General features: G+C 44.3%; 1 protein-coding gene across 17 annotated transcripts in view; it reads left to right on the top strand.

Annotated features, from left to right (window-relative positions):
* Positions 1 to 22,368, top strand: part of LOC128891508 (phosphatase and actin regulator 4) — a 224,540-nt gene that overhangs the window by 157,998 nt on the left and 44,174 nt on the right. For 2 of the 17 annotated variants that reach the window (XM_054151015.1, XM_054151014.1), the window contains exon 1: positions 19,521 to 20,203. The exons of 12 other annotated variants lie outside the window; for them this stretch is intronic. The gene's annotated coding sequence lies outside the window, so the exon portion shown is untranslated. Of the gene's footprint in view, positions 1 to 19,520; positions 20,313 to 22,368 lie in introns of those variants that run through there. 3 more of the 17 variants (XM_054151013.1, XM_054151012.1, XM_054151016.1) reach the window with 2 other exon arrangements.

Genomic DNA, 22,368 nt, shown 5'->3' with positions numbered 1-22,368 from the left:
GCAAAAACGTCCGAACCGTGCTCCGAAGAAAACTCAAACCCAAGAACTACAGAGCACCGCGAAAAACCTTCTCGTACCTACAGCATTAAAAAAAGTTTCGATTCTTTCCGTAGGAAGTTCTCTTTCCCCTCGAAATCTGAACTCTGCTTCCTGAATAAGTCAGCGTCGAGATTATTAGAGGAGTTGGAGCGCGTTATTGCACGTCAAACTTTATTATAAAAATACACGATATACTCTCCGATCGATTAAATAATCTGCATCGTTTTTACGCTAACCCCTTAATGGTAATTTTAATGGTATTCATAATAGCCTCTTCGGGATGCTCTTGCTCTTCCGCACCTTCGAAGTGGGTTTCCGCCGAAAAAAAAAAATCGTTCTTTGTACACCGCGATATGCTCTACATTCTCATCTAAAGTCTCATTTAAATCAGAATTTCCAGGTTCAGAAGCTCGCCTTGTAAGTGAAAATATGCGACTCCTTTCGCGCGTTCTCGCGGGATTCAGGTCGTCGACGTTATTCCTGTTAAGCATTATCTATTCGGGAGGCGTGCAGAGTCGTATACCGACTCCCGGCAATCCGGAAGTTCGTGTATACCGGGTGATCCGTCAGAAACAAGGCTCTTGGATGATATCTCGATACTTCGTATGCAGGGCGCAGTCTCGCCATAAATTCTGCGAACACGATTCAAGGTAATACACGCTCGATAGAGTCAAGTTCTATTCGAATGGTTCGGGTGGAGCTCTGAAGAAAATTTTGCAACGTCACAAATTTCTGCGAATACGAGAACGATCTTGAAAATAAAAATTTTAATGTATTTAGAATAGTAGAAGTAATAGTTGACGGGTGTTTAGTCGTTAAATTAATGGAGGAGGTATTTCAAGCGTGGTCTGTTTCTGACGAACCACCCTGTAGAACAGGGTCCTCTGGTTCTCCCCAGTGGGGGAGTGGCTTCGATTAACGCGCCTCTGCAGAGAGTGCATAGATGCGGTATCTGTGGTTCTACAATAGAATCTCGTCGCCCGGATGTATGTATTTCAATCGCGATATTTATTCGCTGCAGGTTCGCGCGGAATATGTAAATTCCGCTAGGCCCGAGTGCAAATAAAATTGTTGGCTCTTGCGACGTGTCAGTTTCTGATTTGTATGTTTACAGAGACCTCGCGAGAGAAAAGTATGCAAATTGAAGTCTTTCCCTTCGATTGCACCGCGATATTAACCAGACTTCTCGAGTTACATCGAGTAAACATTTGTACATGATAAAATGACTAATTACGATTATTAAGTTCGTATAAATATCTCAGTTCCACGATTCGGTTACATTTATTCATTCGCATGTAACTCGAGAAACGCGAAATATATTTTGTTGCGCCCGGAGAAAAAGGTTCGAGACCAAGGAGATTAAATGAATGGAGTACGGTTGAATGGTACTGAAAATAATGTTCGACGGTGCATTATTGATTCCCGTGTGCCTTGGAGAAATCAGCTTCCAATGAAAAGGAACAGGGAAAGGAAGGCGGGTGCAGAGTCGCGACCACCGATTTTACAATAACAGTAACTGATTTTGCGATGCAAAGGAACAGTCGGAAGGAGTCGGAGCTGGGATCCGGATCTTTAATTTCCTGGCCGAATAAAAATCCCTTCTTGGCAGTCCGGACGAGGAAAAGCCAGCTGCTTGAAAAGATTGAATATAAACGCGAAACGAATCGAAGAAAGACCGTGGAAAATCTGACAGTGCGAAAAAACGTGATGGAGATTGAATGGGTCGAGGCACGAGCCTGGACTGTAATTGATCACTCGAGAACCCTCAATTAATCCCGATGCCACTGGGTCGATTCCGAAGGAATGAAAATTAAATCGGAGATCGTTCCTCGCCGATTTTCTCTGTCGTCTTTTAAAACTTTTATTTCAAATATCGCGATAGAGAGTTAACGTGAAACGTCGAGCATCGAAGTCAACAGCCGCAATTTCCAGTCAGAGAAAAAACCCCCAGCCATCACCGCAGCGAGGGTTGAAATGAAGTCCTCGCCATCGCCGCTCGACCCTGGTGTCAGGGACACGTTCAGCGTCCAAGGACGCAGCCTCCGTGTTCTTTTCGGCGCACGTGTATTCCCCGACACGTGCAGAATTTCGCCAAGGCGTCGGTATGCTACGGACGCTGAATTAGGGCAAGCTTTTCTGGTTTGTCGGGTGAAAAAGTAAACCGTTCCCAGGAACATGTATTTTGAAAATTAATTAATGAATTCACGTTTGGCACGACGATGAGATTTATTTGCTCTTTGAAGTTGCGGACGACCGCTACGAGCTTCGATCGAAAACCTCGATACTTAGTCCCGACTTTCCATTTTCTTTTTCCCCGTTTTTCCCCATCGAGCACTATGCCGAGTATCGAATAGTTTCCACAGTGTCGCACGTTTCTGCATGTACTCGATAGGTAAACGTTGTTGTGCAAATGTTTGCCAGCGAATTTCTCATTAAACGTCGCTGATGAAAATGTTCCTGACGAGGAAAGAAGTGAGTATCTACAGGGTGGGCCTTGGAAACCACTTCGATGGGGACAAAAGAATAATTGAAAGTCTTCGTCTAATAGTGTTCCCTATTATACTCAGGTATTAGTTTATTTCATCTACGTATAAGCCTCTTCTGCAACCAATTACCCGAGTATAACTATAATTTGAGAAGATCAAAAATAGACGTGTAGTTTATACAATGTTTTTTCATTGTTTTTGTGTCCCCAATCCGCGACCGAAGTGGGTCCCATACGTTACGATACAACCTGTGCTTCGGTAATTTTAGATGCGAAATAAATATAGCCTGAAGAGGAACCAGAGGTCAAGGCCGGGTGGATCGATTGGGTAACCCACTTCTGATGAACCCGTCGACGAACGGATTGATTATTTTACGTCGATAAATATTCGAAATCGGGGGAATATTTCAAGCCTATTCAATTACAATTGTTAGCAATAATTATCAATTAAGTACTAGTGGCGCATAATGAGGCTTTCGATTAATTTGATTTCAAATTGCGTACGAATTTACTTTGAATTAACTGGTACATTACAGACGATTACAAATTAATTTCGCTCGTTTAAGTATTTGTTAAACGTTGAAATTATATCTTACCGCACCTTTGGGAACGTAAAATACGCTTGGCGTATAAAGGAAGAACAACTTGTCCACCGAAAATCTTATTTCATCTCTCGGAGTCCCGAAGTATTCCACGGATAAGGGATGGCTGAAAGGGTGGCCAGGCGAAGGAGTTGGTAGGAATGGACGCGAAAGAGGGGCGAGACGATCGCAAAGGAGATGCAGGCTTTATGTGCCGTTGCCGCAATGTCAGTGGCAGCCATTCCGACGCATACCAGAGATTTCCATTCCAAAGATATAACCCATCCCCGCGTAGACAGCGCTCGCTTCATTTTTTCCCTCCCCCGGCCGCGGAGAACGACACCCTCCGCAGCGTCCTCGAATTCCAACGTATAAATATCCCCGTGGACGCTAAAGGAATACCGCTACGTGGCTCGGGAAGGCTTTTTTCGTGCTCCTTTGAGGGATTCCGTGATTCTTGATCACAAATAACCGGGGAGGCACGCACGATCGCGTCTCTAATCGTACGCGCAGCCTCTTCGGCTATTCTTGTCGCGCAGCACTTCCTTTCGGCCGTGTTCCTGGCGTCCAGGATATTTTATTGCCTCTCGATAAAGCATCGCGAAGGGATCGATCGAAGTACTCGTCGAATAAAGTGCTGACAAAATAAAATGAAAAATTTGTCACGTTAAAGAATATCATATTCGCGGTAAATGTGTTATTACGAAAACCTTCACAGGCACTCGCATCGTAGGTGTTAATAACACGAGGAAGTTGTAAATAAACCACCAATTAATTCATGAATACGTAAACTCTAGTACCACTTTTTTTTTTTTTTTTTTGGTCATGTTGACGTTGCACGACCATTGGAAGGTCTGAGAACAAGTGACGGGACCCCGTTTAATATGCATTCGCGAAACTTAATACATATTAATGTACCATTTCGCGATTTCGATTTAAATCTAATTTCGTTCCGTGAATCAACTACGAGATTTACATTTAAAAATCCACGTGTAAAACCGAAAGCTTCGAGATTCGCGCAGCTCCATTTCGATTTGAAAATTCCAAACGAAACGACATTAATTAGCGGTGTAAGTGGTTACGTACAATCACCCGCGCAGTTTTTAATATCAATATCGGTCGATTCGCTAGTCGACAGGAGGAAAATGTCGTGTTGGTGATTTCGGTGATATGATTGGGGGCAGGTTGGCCAGACGACGCGGTTAACGGAGTTAAGCTGAGGAGTTTGATAGGAGAGCTAAACTACTTAGGTCTATTACAACTTGGACGGAGTTAGATGAGACGCTGCGAGACGTTTCGTCGCGTCGCAATCAGTTCCCATTGCGATCCGTTCTTCTAGGTGTGCGGAATGGCAGAGTTCGGGATCGTGAACACCTTGTCGAAAGTTCCGGAAACTCTACAACAGAATTCGATGAAAGTTGTTAGGAAAAATTAGCGCTGGTCGTTCTTTCGTATTAAAAAAAATTTTCCGTCATAAAACTCTCCTATATTTTTCCTGCTGCACCTCCTAGCCTAGCACTTTTCCAACACTGACTCGTCTCGCTGATAATTATACTCTTCAATGATAATTAAAATTGTAATTCTGCCAGCTTTAATTTTTGTATATTTGATGAAAATTATCCTGGAGAGAGATTCATTTATATATTTAATTTACGCAAATACATGCAAATTTACTTTATAGGTTATTTGGGGTTTCTTGTAAAATTACTGTAGGATAATGTCATCGAATTCGCGTAAATTAAATTGCAAACGAGGAAATTGTAAAATTCCATATGTGAACGTAAATGCATTCGATTGAATCATTCAACGATTTACATTAAAGAAGGGGTACATTAATGGCTAAACGTCGAAATGCCTTTTTTATTAGATCCGCTACTCTTATCATCGTTAAGTAACGAGTTTCATGGAAAAGCGAAATTTAGAGAATTTTCTGCCCTCTGTTCTCGAGAGTTGCAGTGGTTTGTCGACCTATATCAAAAATACATGTACCTCGACGATTTAATTGTACTCTCCATATACTCAACTGCCCTGATGGAAACCGACGAAATGTTTCATTTATGTTTTAATTGATCGATTCTTTTGGAAATTGATAGTCTAACAAAACGAACCGTTGCGAATTTAATTATTCTCGTAATGAATCCTTCCACTTCTATCAGCGTTTCTCAAATATTTTCCAAATATTTACCTCTCGATGTTTCCATGCGATTCGACTCGAACTTTGTCCGAAGGGTAACTTAACACCCCTGCTGGTACCTCGAGGAAGCATGTTGGTCCACAAGACGGTCCTCCGATGGTTCGTCGAATAGCTCCGCGATTGTTTGCGCACCCTCGGACGCGTCTGAGCGCATACCCGAGGAAGTGGATCCTGGCGGTAACGGTGCCAATTAATTGCTGGAATCCTGCGGTCGAAAACTGTGATTTACGTAACACGCGGTCGTCTGCTCGCCGTTGAGTTGCTTCTCATGCGGAACATTTACATTTGTCGCCCTTAAATTTTAATGAAATTACGCGCGCACCGCTTGTTGACCGGCCGTGTTTAATTGAAATTCGTCGCGGACACCAGTTAAATAATGTAGGTCGCGCGATTTGTTTAATTACGCGAAGAGACGTCGAATAAATATCTCCTTTCATCGTCGAGAATCCCTGGAACGTTGGAGTTTCGAAAAATTACACGTACCACGCTCACCTTTTCGTTACTTTGAAAGACGAAAACTCAAATGACGTTGAAGAAATTGTAGACAATCGCGGGAGGCTGACGAGAAAATTAAACAATCCCGCCCACTCCGTTTACAGCAGCGGCTCACGAAGGAACCTCTACTCATAAATTACCACTCATGTTCCGTGTTCCATCTTCTACGAATGTGTCGGAATCACGGAGACCTCGAATCCCGCAGAAGGTCTTCGTTATATCACGGAAGAATTATTGCCTCGAAAGCCTGGAGAACCAATGATTCCATTCGCTGCGGAGCTCGCCCGCATACGCGTCGCATTTCACGAGCTGTTTGTGCACGAGGCGATTACTAAATCGGAGCGTGCCCGCATCGGGCCATCGTCGTCGACAACGTGTGCGTTAACTGTTCGATATTGCGCGATATTGTAGCATACGTGCGGTCCAACCTACCCCACTTGTGTTTAAACGGGAGCTTTGAAAGGTTCTCGATTCGTATTCTTTCAACGGATAACACCAGTAGAATTAGCGAGCAATGGTCAGACACGTTTTAGAATACCGACATAAATGTTAGCCGACTCGAGACTTGATGTTAGCGAACGTTGATAAATCGGCAAGAATGATTGGTCGAGCCCCCGTTTAGACCTCGTCGTGACGGCGGATAGATCACTCGAACGATCTTTCCGCAACGACGAGAAGGAAAACATTGTTCCGTGGCGTCGTCACGTTCCGTTCCCTGAAAGCATTCACTCGTGAAAGTTCTCTAGGGTCCGCTATTTCTGAAGCAGCGCAGGACGACGGTGTGGAAACACGTTTCCTCTCGGCAAGCGAGAAAACGTTTCCCTCGCGAAGAGTGCAGCATCTCCGATCACGTTTCCGGAAGTCAAAAGCTTTTCTGCTCATCCATCCTACCGGCGCTTCTCTATCTGGCCGCGTCACGGGTTAATTTGATACAGAAACGACGGTCCTTTGTCTTTTCGCTACGCTAGCGGTGGAAGAATGTCGATATGATCGCGTGGAATGGGGTCGTCGTCGATTGATCTGTGAAAAGTATTTCGGTACACCTCGAAATTGGAACGGTTTGCACGTGTACAGGAAGCGAATTCGCCAAAGAATTTCGAGTCTCGAATTTTTCGAATTTACTCCCATCCATAAATCGTACGATTTTCTACAATTTCCACGTTTTTGTTCTTCTTCGCCGTGGAAAATTGCGAGCTACGGAATATTCTATAAAAATCTTTTTGAGCGAGGGAGAACTGAGTTCTTGTCCGATCGAAAATTGAATCATTTTATTTTCAATTCGGAAAGTACTGACGTTATCGATTCTTCTAACGGTTTCCTTATTTTTCTGTTTCAGGTAAGAGACATAACAAATCTCCAAACGTGTTCGAACTTCTCGAAAGCGTAAGTCAAATAATGTTCTCGTTTCGCAACGGTAGTATTTACCAAGGTCCTCCGTAGACGTTCACGGATCAGACCGTTCGAGCACGTAAAGAAATATCCGTCCAGGCGATCGTAAATGCCCGCTTGTTAACTGTATCGAGCCGCCTCGTCCCATGTATCTGAAATTTATTTCTTGATCCATCGCGCGCCCCTGGAATGCGTAGGTGGCTGTCTCGTAAAACGGGTTGCTATAGCGACAAGGTTACGAGTATCTTGAACCTTCCGTAGACGTCGCGACCCTTCGGGGTATTTTGCCTCTCTAATTCCGATTCCGTGGCATCTTAAAGTCGTTTCAGCCCCTAGCTCTCGCGCGGTTGGTAGGACCGTGCTCCTCGATTCCGTCGAATAACGATTTCCTGGACCGAACTCGCCGCAGAGAACAGTGGAAAGGAATCGGTGACCGGGAAAGGCTTCCTTAAATTGGTTCCCGACCTCTGGCTGCAAATCCACGTCGATTTATTCGAGATTTACGTCGGCGATGATCTCGGGGCGCCTAATTAGTAAAGAGCTTTCTCGTCTTGAGGGATGATAATGGAAGCAAGTTGCTCTACGTGTATAATTTTTAAATAAATGTGCCGCGGGGCTCCTCGATACATCTTAAGTTGAAAGTAGTATTATGCTATATAGTCTGATCAGTGATGAGACACGAACACCTTTCGATTCGGATATTTCGTAATGTCTGGTCTGACCAAAGCGTTCTCTGTTTCTACTGTGACTATTTTACTCCATTCCTGTCCTCCGAATCCAGTTCCCCATTTTCGCTCCTTCGACGCGACTATTTTCGTTTCATTCGAAACTGTCGCCACTTCATCGACTCGAAACGGCCCGAAATCACGGTCCTCTCGTTCAGAATTCAACGACGCGATTACATTACGTCCACTCCATCGTCCACGGAACCATTTACCCTCTCATGAATCCGATTCGTCCGACTAGAGAACCGTCGGGAACAATTCGTCGACCGCATTGACATTCCGCGAGTGTCTGCGCATCTGTCCCGACGGCTACGATGTTTGCCTAACCTATGAGCACACGCGTCTTTCCAGCAAGCCCGAGCCAGAGACCGCGAGGCAAAAGCCGCTCTGGTAAACTCGTGCGAATCGATGACTGCATGCAAATAACGTCGACACCAAGAATCTTGCCTAAAGGTGTTTTACGTATACAAAACAGAACACTAAAAGCTTTCGAAGCGGGGTTTCGACGCCTGTACGACCGTGTCTATAAGTACGAATAATTTTCGAAGATCGTATCCGTACGAAGTCCCGAATGGCGAAACTTTCGTGTTTGCGGAGGAAATGATTCGAAATAAATAGCAGGCACACGTCGTTTTCTCCAGAGTTTTATCGCTCGAAGTGGAAGCAGGATTCGCTAGTCAGACCACGGAAACGGATCTAGATTTGGTATGCCGCTCGAGAGTAAAAATTAATTCCAGACGTAAACTTTAAACTGCGCAAGAAAATACAGCCGGCGATTTAAAATTCAGAAACGCAGTAGAAACGGAACCCGTTGGTCAGACCTCACGTACACGGGAGATTAGAATTAATACTTTTCGAGGATGAATATCAGCTCCCGCGATGAATTTAAATGCGGAGGAGCGCGGCACTCTCTGTTTATAATTATGACTTGCAGCTGATACAGAATTTAGTCGGACCACGCAAAAGTCGGTCTTTGAAATTAAATTATAAGGAGCAGGTATTCGCCGTGGAGCGTTTCCGTTGTAGTAAAACCTGGAGCGGTCCGATCGGTGCATTTAAAATCTAAAATGAATGAATTCTGTTGCTCGAATCGTTGATCTTGAACACGGATCGTGATTAGGAGTAGGTTTACGCGTCGGTCTAAGGCGAGGTACGGCTCTAAATTGCTTTCATTAGCATGCCCATCGCGGCGCTGAGTTAAAACTTTCCCTTTGCAATATTCAAACTCGCAAACTAGTAGAATAGTCGAAAGGGTATCCGAAAAACGCTGGACCAGCCAGTCGACGAATAAACACTTGGTCTCGGAGTGGCCGCCTCCGTCCGTATAACACGGTTTTTCAACTTTAATAAGCTGAAAACCCAGACGAGCTACCCACGCAACCAGTTGCGTCATCTGCACCGCAGATGAAACTTTTCGCATGACGTTTACGCGCTTTGTAACGTTCATCTGTTAAATTGTTACGTCACAGTCCGTTGGAATGAAACGTATTCGACCATTCTGTGTAGAGGGCACATTTTTATTTTCATTATACCGTCAATATAAGTTACACTTTCGTCCAGAGCAATATTACACAGATTTTAATTGCAACAGCTTCTTCCAGTTTGCCAATAACCCGTGTTTTTTAAGGAAGATCGCGAACTTAAAGTTCGACCTCTTCTTTGAGGAGCTGCGAGTCCGCCTCTCGCTTTAATATTCGCTGGAACAAAGGGTATACGAAGGCATTGAACGAAAAAAAGGATTCCCCGAGTCGCTAAAAAAGTTATTAACGAAGTGAATCGCGGAGCAGAGTTTTTCTCGGTAAGAATTCCAGAATAGGGAGCCTACAGTGTCCAATTAATGCCGAATTGTATCTTATCGGAAAAGAAAGAAGGGAATTCGAGCACGCGATATTAAAGAGGTCTCGAAGTAAATATCGGGTACCTTCGTTTCATTGGGTGACCACATTTAGCTGGTCTTAGAACGTGGAAAGGACGAGGAAGTAGGAAAAAGTAGCGGAGGGTTGCAGAACGAAGGGAGGCTGGCAATCGATACTCGAGAGCCTTCATTTCTCCGCGACTGATTCCAATAACAAACTATTCGCTCGTTCCAATTTTACCGCATAAAGAATCCCGGATCCGCGCAATAAAATCAGAATACGTTTCCTCGGGCGACATTGTCGAGTTTATCTTTTTTATCGAAACGCAAACATCGGGTACGACGGATTTCCGTCGTGCTTCACCTTGTGAAATCTCATCAGACCTCGCGAGGAAATGGTCGTAACGAAATCTTCGATTAGCGGCGGTTCTTGTCTCGAAGATAATGTTTCTTATTCCGACTACGTTTCGACCTGCCCTCGGCTCTTTCTCCGAGACAAATTAAATACATCATTCATAATTAATTTATAATAACGAAATTAATTTGTTCCCGAAGTGGACCTGGGACGAGGTCGAAACGTAGAATGAATAATAAAGTTTGCATTTCAGGGAAGAGAATTTTTCCTAACCAAATTGAGTTTCCTCTCGCACCCAAGAAAAGGTAGATTAATATTCCTATCTTGCTAACTCACTCAAGATCACGAACATAAATCGTGAATTCGAATTGTGAGTTTCGATATTTGATACCTCGCTGGTTCATCTCTGCGCGCAGGTTTCTGTTTTGATTGAAACGGTGCGAGAATAATTAAATTTTAAGGACCTGCCATTGTATAAACCTGGAACGTTCGTTGGCAGTAGAGCGATCCTGCCTCCTCTCGAAAGGCTCGTTCCCGTCGGAGTGACAAGGATGAGTGGGGTTCCATCCAACGGAATCGATGCAAGGACTATTCGCTCCCCCGAAAGCTGAGTCCAAAATCGGGTCAAGGTTTCGTGGGAACCTTCAGGACCCACGAACTCGAAGAATGTTTGCACACGTGCCTGCTTGTGTGCTACCACGTGCCGTGCTTCTTGTAGCTCGTTGCTTGTCATTTCGAAGAAGTTTTATTTTATTTATCCACGTGACGAGGGTACGAATGAAACCAACCTCGAGCGCACGGCGATTTCCTCGGTTTACGATTACACGGTTGGTACTCAAACGTAGAAATCAGTCGGATGTTCTATCATCTTTTATCGGATGATAGAAGCAACGTCAGTATATTTCATATCTCGTTTTATAACGTTTTTAAAGAGTATCGATGGAGGAAAGTAAGCAATTACCTCTGAGCCGTGTCAGATCGAACACGGCGCGCGGTCTGACCAAAGCATTCCACTTCTACTGCGAGCCATCTAATTGCGCGTGACTGGCACCTACTCTTTCTAATTAAAATTGCCTGGTTCGTTGCAGGTATTGTTTTCTGGCCCTGAAAATGTTTGCCATTACTCGCGAATAAACATTGCAGATACACTTTAATATCGATATTAAAAATTGTTTTTCCCAAAGCAAATATGTTACGTCGAAATGAAATGAAATTGTTAAAAAAAAGAAACATCGGGAGTAGGAGAACAATAATTGCCAATATTTCGAGGAAAATGTAAACAATTGACGGTGACACGTGCAAGCGTAAACAGGCTAATCGAAACTGGTATTTATTCCAATCGAGTGCAGGGAACGAAAACAGAATCCACGTAAATATAGGGTCGCGATAAACAAACATCATTCGTCATTAAGTCGTCCAACGATCAACACGTAATTTGCACGTTGTCGAAAACAGCCAAGTCTCTACCAAAACGTGGCAGCAATATTATACATATTGCAAAGTTAATCGATCTCAAATCCGTCAAATAATGTCTATCGACGCAATTATACAAACGCTAATTAATACGTTGTATAATTAGCAATCGTCGAAGGCGAATCGTTCTGTCGGTTATTTTAGAAATCGATGAAACAAGGCTCGTAAATAACCTCTCGGTGATAAATTTACATTTCCTCCGCTTCTCTGTTAATCATCGTTTCAATGTTAGGGGTTGCATTTTTATCTACTCTCCCCCATTTTTGTATACCGATTTCCTGTCCCTGCCGCGACTCGTTATTAGAATACGTCGCTGGAAGGACAAACGAACCGATGAACCAACTTTTTCGCATTGTACATTGTCGAAAAGTTACGACTTCGCGAACAGTTACGAGGATATTTTAGTTCGAACGTGAGAATGTGAGACATTTTATTCGTCATACCTTAGCAGAGTATTCTGAAAATTCCAAGTCATGCGAAACTGAGAAAAATGATGTTTGAAATGCGCTAGACTAGAATATCCCCTTAATGCTTCCTTCGCCACGTTTTCGAAAGGGAAACACTCGAACAAAAGTTCCGATAAAAATGTCCGGCAGGATGGCTTTGAATCGTGAAATGTTTTGTACCAGTGTCGACGTTCGAGCCACGAAAAAGCGACGTGAGAATGCTGGGAGTCGGTCAAGGTTCCGCGAAGGGAGCTTGGAAGAAACGAATATCGCCGTTACAACGAAACGGAATTCCTTTTATATGCTCTCGAATCCGTTCGCGAAAATTTATTGTTCCGGGGGGACGACGAGTCGATCGACAATCAGTTTCTCGCTCTTTCGGCCGCGTGTTTGTTTCACCGGAATTGTTATAGCTCCCGTGCTCTTCAGGATGGGAAGGGAAATAAACGTTCTACGCGAATGAATTCTTAGGAAGGGCACATACAACCGTTAGGAGCTTTTATTTCAGCAGCGCTTCGAAACTTATTCTTCAACGTCGAGCGAAACAGTTTGTATTTGTTCCTCGAGCTCGCGTTCCGTGGCCTGGTATTTAGACGACACACCGTAATCGTCTGGGAAAAGTACGGCGCGTCACCTTCCCTCGCGTACGCGAAATCTGGTCAGGGTCAATCGTTTTGCGTTGGTGTTCTTTGGTGTTCTGGGTCTACATTTATAAGCTTTGATGCCCAGCCACGTCGGCCGTTCGGTTCACCAGATGTCTTCTAACGTCTCTCTTTCCATCTTTCGTCGAAACTCGGTCAGGGTTGCTTCCTGCTTCCGCGGTTGAAAGCCGCGTTTATCGGCTTCTTCAAAGTTTCATAGTCTCCGCCACCTTTCCCTCGTTTTTCTTTGCCGGAGTTCGATCGGGTCCCTTGAATCATTGTTTCTGGTCACGTTATCGACGTTCGTCGCGCGGAGTTTCCATTGTCGAGGCGATTTTACGTGGGAAAATGAAGTTCCCTGGAAACTCGAATCGAGATCTCCTGGTTACTCGAAGAAGCGTCTTTGTAACCTTTTTTCTCGTAGAGGGTACGCACGGAAGATTCAAGTTTTAATGACTTTTGCTAAAGAGCCATAGTATATAATAGTTTCGTGTATATTAAGTTGAACTCATTTAATTATCAAGCTTGATCATTGTGTCACTCTTGGAAACATAGATGTAGACGTCGTTCATAAATTTAAAATTTGTGTAAACGCATTCCAAAGCATCCAAACAATAATTGACGAAGATTCGCGGACAGCTTCACTCGTTAAAATTTTTTTTTTTCGACCGGCCCACCCTCTTCGTCACGCGTCAAACTGAAATTCGTTTAAAAATGTACCCACCGGAGGCTCGCATTGTCGCGGGTGACACACGTCCGAGTGGTGACGTTTATGAACGAAGTCACGACGAGTCTGTCGTGTCACGCGCGGATCCTCGTCCGTCGGTGCACTAATTTGCATGATTGAAAAACAATTTGGCAACATAGTGCTTATTTGTATATCTATACTGTACGTAGCATTCATTTTGTATACTTTTATGTTATCGCGATCTCATTTACAATTCCAGCAAGACCAATCGTCGATTTTTCACTCGAAATTGCGATCCACGCGAATCCGTTTTGCCATTGGTTGTCACTCGACCAGGTCTTGGTCCATTTTTCTTCGATCTGCAGTTTTACCTGTAAAGAATTGGCTCTGTTGCAGAAGCGCGCGGGAGAACAGAGATTGATACGATGCTCTTGATAGATTGCAAATCGTCCGCGAAAGTATTAGGTACGGTAGCAAGGCGCTGCTCCGCTCGACGTCGCGCAACATCTTTATCCTATCGACAGACGAGATTTTTCGATTACGCTCCTCTGTTTTCCTCAGTTTCAATCGAAACGTATCGCGCTGCACGAAATATTCATCGAACCGTGTTCCACCCGGAATCGAGAAGGTGATTTCGACAAATCGCTTCGAGAGCGTCGTAGGCGGTTTCTCGTTTGTCATTTTGGAAACTGAGTAATTCCTCTGGCGGATATTATTAATAAATCTGTCCGTTTTTGACAGGATCGTATATCAAAAATACTGAGACGAAATACTCCAGCACCCTAATGGTCCTCGTCTCGAATTTCCGTAGTCGAGAAAATCTCGGGGATGCTTCGTCAGTTGCGAATCTGGCTTTCTCGCTCTCGAGTTTATAAATTCAGTTTATATGCACGTTCCTGTTCATAAATTTAACTATGAAGTATAAACTATGAATACTTCATCGCGTTATTCGTTTCCACGCGAGGAATCGACGCAGGTTTCCAGCGAATGCTCACAAAAAGATTATCGCAAGCAACGTTCCGCGTTTGGATAACTAGCGACGGCGTTGCCGCTATTTCGACGCAGCGATTCGCAATTTCTTTAAGGTTCCCGAGGATCGAATACAAAACGTTAATAATAAAAAAGTTTCCTCCGTTTCGCTAAAAATCTAGTCGTCGATTGAACGAGGCAGCTGAAAGTTGTCGATGGAAGTTGCTCGTATTCCATTCATATCGACGCATTACGGACTCCGGTTGAAAATCACAGTTGACCTTTCGAGATTTCTCTGAAAATCCAAACTTTTCAGTGCCGCGAGAATGGCAACTACGGTCAAATGGAAACTGTGTATCGAATGTTCCGCCGACGAACTAGCGATTGAAAATAATCGCTTTGGTTGGAATTAAATTCAATTCGGTGCATTTCAACGTATCAAATGTTTATCGCGATAACGCGATAGGCTTGGAAGGAATTCGATATCTCCTATTTGTCGGTACTTAAAATACGGTGGAATATGTATCTCATCGTTAACCGAAATATCTATCTCCAAGCAATGTCGTTCATCGAAATTGTCCATAAAATAGAAACGACTTCCTCGATGTTCGAGTGTCCTCGAAGTGTGTCCCCTTCGAATATCGACGATCGCACGGTAATCCTTGCACGACATAACAAGATTGGTCGTCTTGGGAACTCGAAATGTTCGATTTAAAGGAGTTTACCTACTCGTTGAGCGATCCGTCGCGACTGCGCTAGGTAATCTTTGGAAGGCGAATCGTAGCTAGAATTGCAACTCCTTCGAGGAAAATTACGGTGCGCGTTCGTCGACGGTAAACTGCTAACTTCTATCTGGACCACGGGCAGAGTTGTTTCTAGCAACGTTTATTGCGCCCACGGTCAATTAAGTCTTGCCTCAACCCCCTTCGACGTCAATGTGTTTACATTTAAGTAAAAGAAGCTGCAATACGCGTGTATTTCAATTCTATTGCGATATTTATCGATAGTATACGTCAGGTTGAACGTCTCGACTTCCAGCCAGTGCGTTCGTTTCACTTTTCTTTTTACGAGCGTGGTAAAACTGACTTCTTTACGACACGCCTACATTTACGAGCTTCACTCCGGGAAAATTGTTTATGCAGAGGGTTAAGGCGTGATAAGGTGCATCGTCGAATGCGCGCCGCAATTAATAGTGGGCATTTATTTTAATTGCACGCGGAAACTGAAGTTCTTTCATCCAGCGGCGCGTTTAACGCGCTGAAATTCATTCGCGTGTTTCTGTTTCTGGTGTAACGAGGTGGAAAGAAACCTGTGGATAAATTTGCAAGTTGATAAACAAGGCAAAATATTATTTTCAACGACTGCCGCCCGGTTTTTCCTCGGGGGACGATGGTGTACCAATTTCTGTACTTTAAAACAGATCGTAGCGCGATTAAGTAGTAGTGGACTACCGCGTCTGACCATTGCACGTTGTTTCTACTGATATCGGAGACTGCGACTACTCCTACCTAGAGTTATTTACTTTACCTCGCTGTACATAATCCGATATTCTAGTACGTCGTCGATGTCATGAAACATCGCAATGCTTAAATAAACCATTACCTCGTTGTTTTCAATTTCCATTGAAATTCATCGCGTACGGCAGAACTTTAAGCTCGGAATAAATTCTGAAATTCTCGAATCGGCTTACAGCGAACGCTAAAACCAACAATGGAGGTAATCCGCTGTATTCGTGGTTCCGTCTGACCTTTGAACGTTCAATTTGAACCGCAGCGCGTAAAAAAGACCGGCGAGAAATACCAAAAAGCGTCGAAAAGCCGAAGTTCGTGGTCGAGCGCTGCAACCTTCCGCGCGTCATCCCCGTTTTTCGAGCGTCGACGAAATTTTCAATAACAAAGCCACTTTTGTCCGCGGCGCTGGGCGCGGTAACGGTCGTGTAAAATCCCCTTTCGACACTTGCTCGCGCGTAGGAAACACCCTCGCGGCTGAACGGAGGTAAAGAGGAGCGAAGAGAGAGAGAGAGAGAGGGTTTACGAGCGTGAACGAGAATTCATTCGTACGGAAATCCGAGCCCACGACAGGAGCGCGTAAGTGATCCGTGAATGGGTCATTCAGAAGAGACGACGTCTGATGCCGGGGCCTCGCATTCTAATTGAAGGGTGCTTCCACGGGTGCCTACTTAGCCCCGGCTTTTCGTCACCCAGCCACCCTCCCTCTGCCAGACTTTCTCCTGTTTCCATTGTGACAGCCTTTCCAAGCAGTCCACCACCGTCGGAATTACTCGCACGGTTTTTATTATCTCGAGCACGAAACTGGGCGACTTTTAAACTGTTTCGGTTGTTAAAATTAAAAGGTGAACGTAGATTTTTATAGTTAAATTTACCTATACATAACCCCAGGTGGTAGTTAATTTGGTAATAGAATATTATCGCGCACGAAGACTGGTCTAAAAAGTGTAGCAAAAATTTGAAACGATCCTTGGCTTGAAACAATCGATCCTTCTGTTTACCAACATGTTGTTATCCGGCATAGCAATAATATCGAAAAAGTTTACCTCGATGTGAAACACGTGTAGCCGTGGATACTCCTAACAATGGAGCCATAACAAATACATCAAAGCCTTTACAAGCGAGAAATATCCTGTTTCGGAAAATATTGCCTTTCACGGCTCAAAAAATTCACGGATAACCGCGTGTGGCAGATAGCGTTTCAACAAATTTCACGTCGCTCCGCAAAGTGTACATATCGGCATCGAGATAAAGAAAAATATCGAACACTCCTCGTTGAAAATGTTACAATTGTAATCGTCCTCGAGTAGCTAGAATTTATTCTACATTATTTAAGAAGAAGGATAATAGAGGTTCCATAAAAGAATTCGTAATTGGAGCTGTAATTCGAAATTTGCAATTTGGAAGAAATTGAAGTCTTGAACGTGCAATTTCGTCCGCGGCCTTGCAGTGCCGCATAATTATTATCGGTGAATAATTCCGTCAGTGAAATGAAGTTAAACGACACTATCGACTACCTATTGTACCGTGAGAAACAATGAAGGTCGTCCTGGTCGAACGCTATCGATACATCAAGGTTCCAGTCTAAAGCTCAAACAGAGGAGTAATGGAAAAAAGTTGTCTAACCGGGGCAAAGATAAACAAAAGTGAAATATATTCATCGAACCCCCTGTTACTTTTCCTTCAACCCCGAATGGCGCAGAAATTCACGTCCGTCCCGAACGTCGATCAAAACCATCGAATTACGTCACAAGTAACGCGCGAAAAGTTCATATAAAATTATGCAAATGTGTTCGAGACTTCGAGATACAGATACCAACATTTTTACTCCGATCTCGAAACCGTTTACTCGGTCGCGTTGGTCGAATCAACCCTTCCGAGGACATGGACACGCGAACTCGTCTAATTCTCCTTTAATCTCGAGTGACGAGGCTTTCGTTGGGCGCAAAAACCCACCCCCACCCCCGACGTCCAAACGGTGGCTCGTCTCCTCAACGTCTCGCCTTCCTTCTTCCGTGGAAGATCCCAAGGTCGTCGGGTCTCGTCGAAGTCGAGGCCACGCGCGTCCACGGAGGATGCACTCGCGTCCCTGGTAGAACCACGTCGACCAAGCAGAGGAGAGCGAGAATGATCGATACTGCTGATACACCGGATCCCGATCGGGTGCCGGCCGGCGTTCCCTCTCTAGCCTCCCCTGCCCCCGCGCGTATCTCGACACACAGAAGGGCGAATTTCGTGTCTCCTGTACCTCCTTCCATCAGCCAATGGCCCTGTCCCGCACTCCGACCACCGGCTGCGCCCCCTTGGAAAATGAAAAGGCCCCTCCACCGCTCGAGTTTTCCAGTAACGATCGGTTCCCTTGCCCGGGGTACGAATAGCGGATAACGCGTCGCCCCTCTACCCTCATCCTGGCCGCCCTCTGCCGCCCTACCTAGCGTCCTCAGGCTCGGATCGGCGTCGCGCAGCACCCTTGCGTACTAACCTCGACGCCGAGGGGCGGAATTCTTACCTGCAGACGAGCGAACGATGCACGCTCTTTTATTTTTCATAGAAAGAATTTTCATGGCACTTTTATGCAGTAGGGAAACACGTGCACGAACACGTAGGGAGTACTTAATTAGTCAATTAAGTAAGAAAGTAGATGAGGAGTTCTAATTGCATGTTACATAAACAATTCGCTTACGTAGAAATTGTGGAAAACATAGAGATCGATAGATATCTCTAGCTATCTATTAGTCGCGTAACTCTGAGGTGTACCTTGTTTATATAATTCGTCTCGTGTGGTAGTCGCCTGGAGCGGAAACTTTTGGAACTATTTGATCACGAATATGGGAGGGTCACTGTATTCGCCACTCATAGATTAGGATCTATCAGCCGCGTCTGCTTTCGCCCACGTCGATTAGCGTGTATCCACGTGCACATGGGTCGAAGGGTACCTGGGGGTGGAACCTGACGTGAATTGATGAACGAAAGTGTACGATGGAATAAAATCCCCGACACGTGGTCAAAATGCGTTATTAAATTTGTTCGTGAAACGATACTGGAATACATTAGCCTATCGTCTAAATATAAAACGCTGAAAAATTTAGCTGCAGCTCTTGCAGTTACATCCTCGCTGCACAGCTAAACTATATCGAAAAGATTATTCGCGGTTTCCTCTGTTCACGAAGGACTCCTTGACGAATGCGCAAGCTCTCTTACCTACCGCCCAATTATTCGAGGGAACTCAGGAAGCCAGAAACAAAAGCCTCGAAAGTTTTCGCTGAAATCTCACTTGGAAAACTTCAAGAACAGTTGCACGCGCGAATCTGTTACATTTTCGCCCTATTTCGCCGCGATCTATCGCGAGAGGTTTCCATCCACCTCGGTATAACATGAAAAATAGCTTTTTCTCAAAGTCCCAAGGTGTTTCTTCAATTTGATATAATGACTAACGAAGGAGAATCGAACCTAATTGTGACAGTAATTTGCATTATTTTATATTCGTAATGCAATACTTTCCTTGATAATGAATCGTATTCGCGTTTGGAATATCGATGACTCGGTTCTTTGAATTTTAAACGAGAGGATGTTCGCGGTAGTTGGTGATCGGGATATGGATACTTTGTAGAACTGCTTCCGGAATATTTCTCCACCCTCGGAAGTTTCACATTCGTATTGAAAATTTCCTCTCGCGTAACCATTCAAAAATGCATTCCATTTTATTGAAATAGTGAATGATTCATAAATATCCCCATAGCTTTGCATCTACTTTGAAAAGTTCACTTGCAATATCGATACGTACTTACACGTCTAAGTCTAACGGTCAGTGTTACAATCTTCTCTGAGAAACTCTCTCCATCCCAAACGAAGGTTTATCGTTTATTACGATTGATGTGCCCACTCTCATCCTACTCGAAGCTCTTTAAAAACGAAGAATAAAATATCTCACAGTCCCTAATCGTCCTGGGAGCGATATCCGCCCCTGCATCAACCCCCAACAGAGCCAAAGCTCCTCTTCGCAGCCAACATCCCGACGCCCACGCGTCTTCGAAGCCCGATCGCGGTGCTGGAGTAATTTCCCAAGTTGCGCGCGCACCGCTTCCGCGATCGGTGGGTGCCACCACCCCCGTCGCGGTGCTCGGCGATCTTCGGACGCGCTCGTACGGCCCGCGACGAAGAAAGACGAAGAACGAAGGTCCGTCAGTACCGTGGACGCTCTTCCGCGGAGCGCACCTCGATCCGAGCGTGCATTTATCGCTCCTCACCCTTCGCGCGCGCAACTGGTGATCGATTCGCACTTCCGCCACGGGTCGGCCGCCTGCGAACTCTCTCCGGGATCTGTCAAGGTCACTCGGTGACAGCGAGAGACACCGTGCAGGTGCACGCCAACGGCGACTGGGTGTCCGCGTGCTCGTTCGAGGGGAAACGAGATTTTCCAGTGGACGTAACTTCGGGTGAACTTCGCGGACGATTTACGCGCGCAATTTGTGAGATTGATTCAATGATCAATTGGAAAGTTTTTGTTTTATTTTGTTTTTTGAAGAAGTAATAGGTGGAACAACGATTTAATTGAATATATTCGATATCGTCGTAGTGTTGAATAATCTGGTACAAATTCTTCGAATTGTAATAACGTCAATTGTGCACGTGCGGCTTTTTTTTTTTTTTTTTTTTTTTTAAATAAGGGATTGTGCTCGACGATACAGTCACCAGATTCTTTTGACAAATTTAAATTGATGCTTCCTCTGGGATTCAACCCTCAAGTCATTCGAGTAATATATTACCTCGTTAAATATTTGCGGGTATTCTTCAAATTCGCGTTCCTTTACCGTAAAAAATAGTACCAGGTTATTCTTCGCGCCTATGTATCTAGCTTTATGCAATTTCTCGCGTTTAATCGGGCCATAGTCAGTGCTAATTGCCATGTGCTAATTTAATATAGCTGTTTCGTGACCTTCGTGCAACTCGCGTTCGCAATAAGCGTTTCATAACTGTCACACATACGTAATCACAGTTGCTTCGAGTTTCGTAGGCAGCGAAATCTCCTCTCGCATTCAGTTTGATTCGACTGTCGCGTCTGTTAAACGATTGTAACGCGAGGCTCGGTTTTGGAACGAACGCAGACTCTTTACTAGGTTTTCAACGTTGAAAGGGAGTATTCAAAACAAAATATTGTTCCCCCGGGGGGGCTCGTTTTGTATCGTTTGATCGTTATCGACGTCTCGAAACAGGTGCAGCTTTTATTAGCGTTGAAACGATCCCTGGAGGACGTCGAAGCGGCGGATTAACGACTGCTAATTAAAAGTTTCTCGTCGGCTCGTTTTCAGTCGCCTGTCTCGTTTAGATGCAACTGGTGTTAAAATTATAAACTTCGATTGCAACGACCGATCGATACAAACTCTGCGAAGATACAACCACGGACACCCAGTCGCTTCGCGGTCGAAAAGTTTCCATTCCGAGCACTGTTTGATTCGAAAGTCAAATGTTAACCCTTTCGCAATTTGACCCTTGATCGATCATTGAGGCTGAAACGAGGTAAAAGTGAACGAGTTGTGTTTAACAATCTACTCGGGGCAGAGTGGAGGGAATAATTTTTTGATAGATAAAATTCGCAGTCATAATTGTGCGACGGAAAAGGATTTGCAGAGAAATATTTCAAAAAAATGCTCTAATAAAAATCACCCAGCAATTGCAATTTTATAAAGTGTCCGCGAAACTTTAACGCTTAATTGGTTACCTTTTTTTTCCATTCATATTAGCCTGACAGTTAATTAAATTGTTATCATCTTGAAAGGGTAGTTTAAACGTTTAACGTTATAATGCGTAATTTTTCCTTTTGTCGCTTTCAGTGTTACGGTAAAGGATTCAAAGGTTAAAGTAGACAGAACGTAAGAGCCCCCCGGCGTTGCAATAATCGTGCCGGTTCACTTCTACCGTTTTCATTGAATTTCGACGAAACAGTTTCGTATAAAGCCATCGATCATGTGCCATCTTTCTCTCTATCAATCAGTGCTTCTTGCGAATCGGTTAACATGTTCAATGCGGCGTGAAATTGAAAGCATTCGATCTTCGAGAAAATATTTAGTCGCTTCAAACGTTTGCTATTTATAAATGTATCGGTAATAACGTTTCTCCAAAGTCCAATTTCGAATTAAATGAATTGCTTTCATTTTCGCTGAAGTTCAGGCATTGATCGACTCGGTAATATTCGCTCCTTTCTCACGATCTTAAGATCACATCACCGATCATTATATCACTAACGCGATGGCACCGTTTTCAACCCTTTGCGTTCGATGCGTCATCCACAGTGTCTTCGCTTATTGTGTCGAAAATTTTAACTTGAAATTAATTAACAACTCGATTTAAATGCAAATCGAGCGCAGAGGGGTGCCTTCGTGGACTCTCGACATCGCCTGACTCGCTTTTCGACTCGTTTTCAACAGTCTCCCCCGCGTCATCTGTCATGAACCTCACAGACCCTATCGCAACCATAATTCACCAGTGACGAAAAATCCCCCGAAAAAATCGTGTCGCCTCTACATC

The sequence above is a fragment of the Hylaeus anthracinus genome, unplaced genomic scaffold, assembly GCF_026225885.1.
Source record: "Hylaeus anthracinus isolate JK02 unplaced genomic scaffold, UHH_iyHylAnth1.0_haploid 12002, whole genome shotgun sequence".
NCBI lineage: Eukaryota > Metazoa > Arthropoda > Insecta > Hymenoptera > Colletidae > Hylaeus > Hylaeus anthracinus.
Note: the sequence above shows the minus strand (reverse complement) of the source record. Positions and strands in the feature narration are given on the sequence as shown.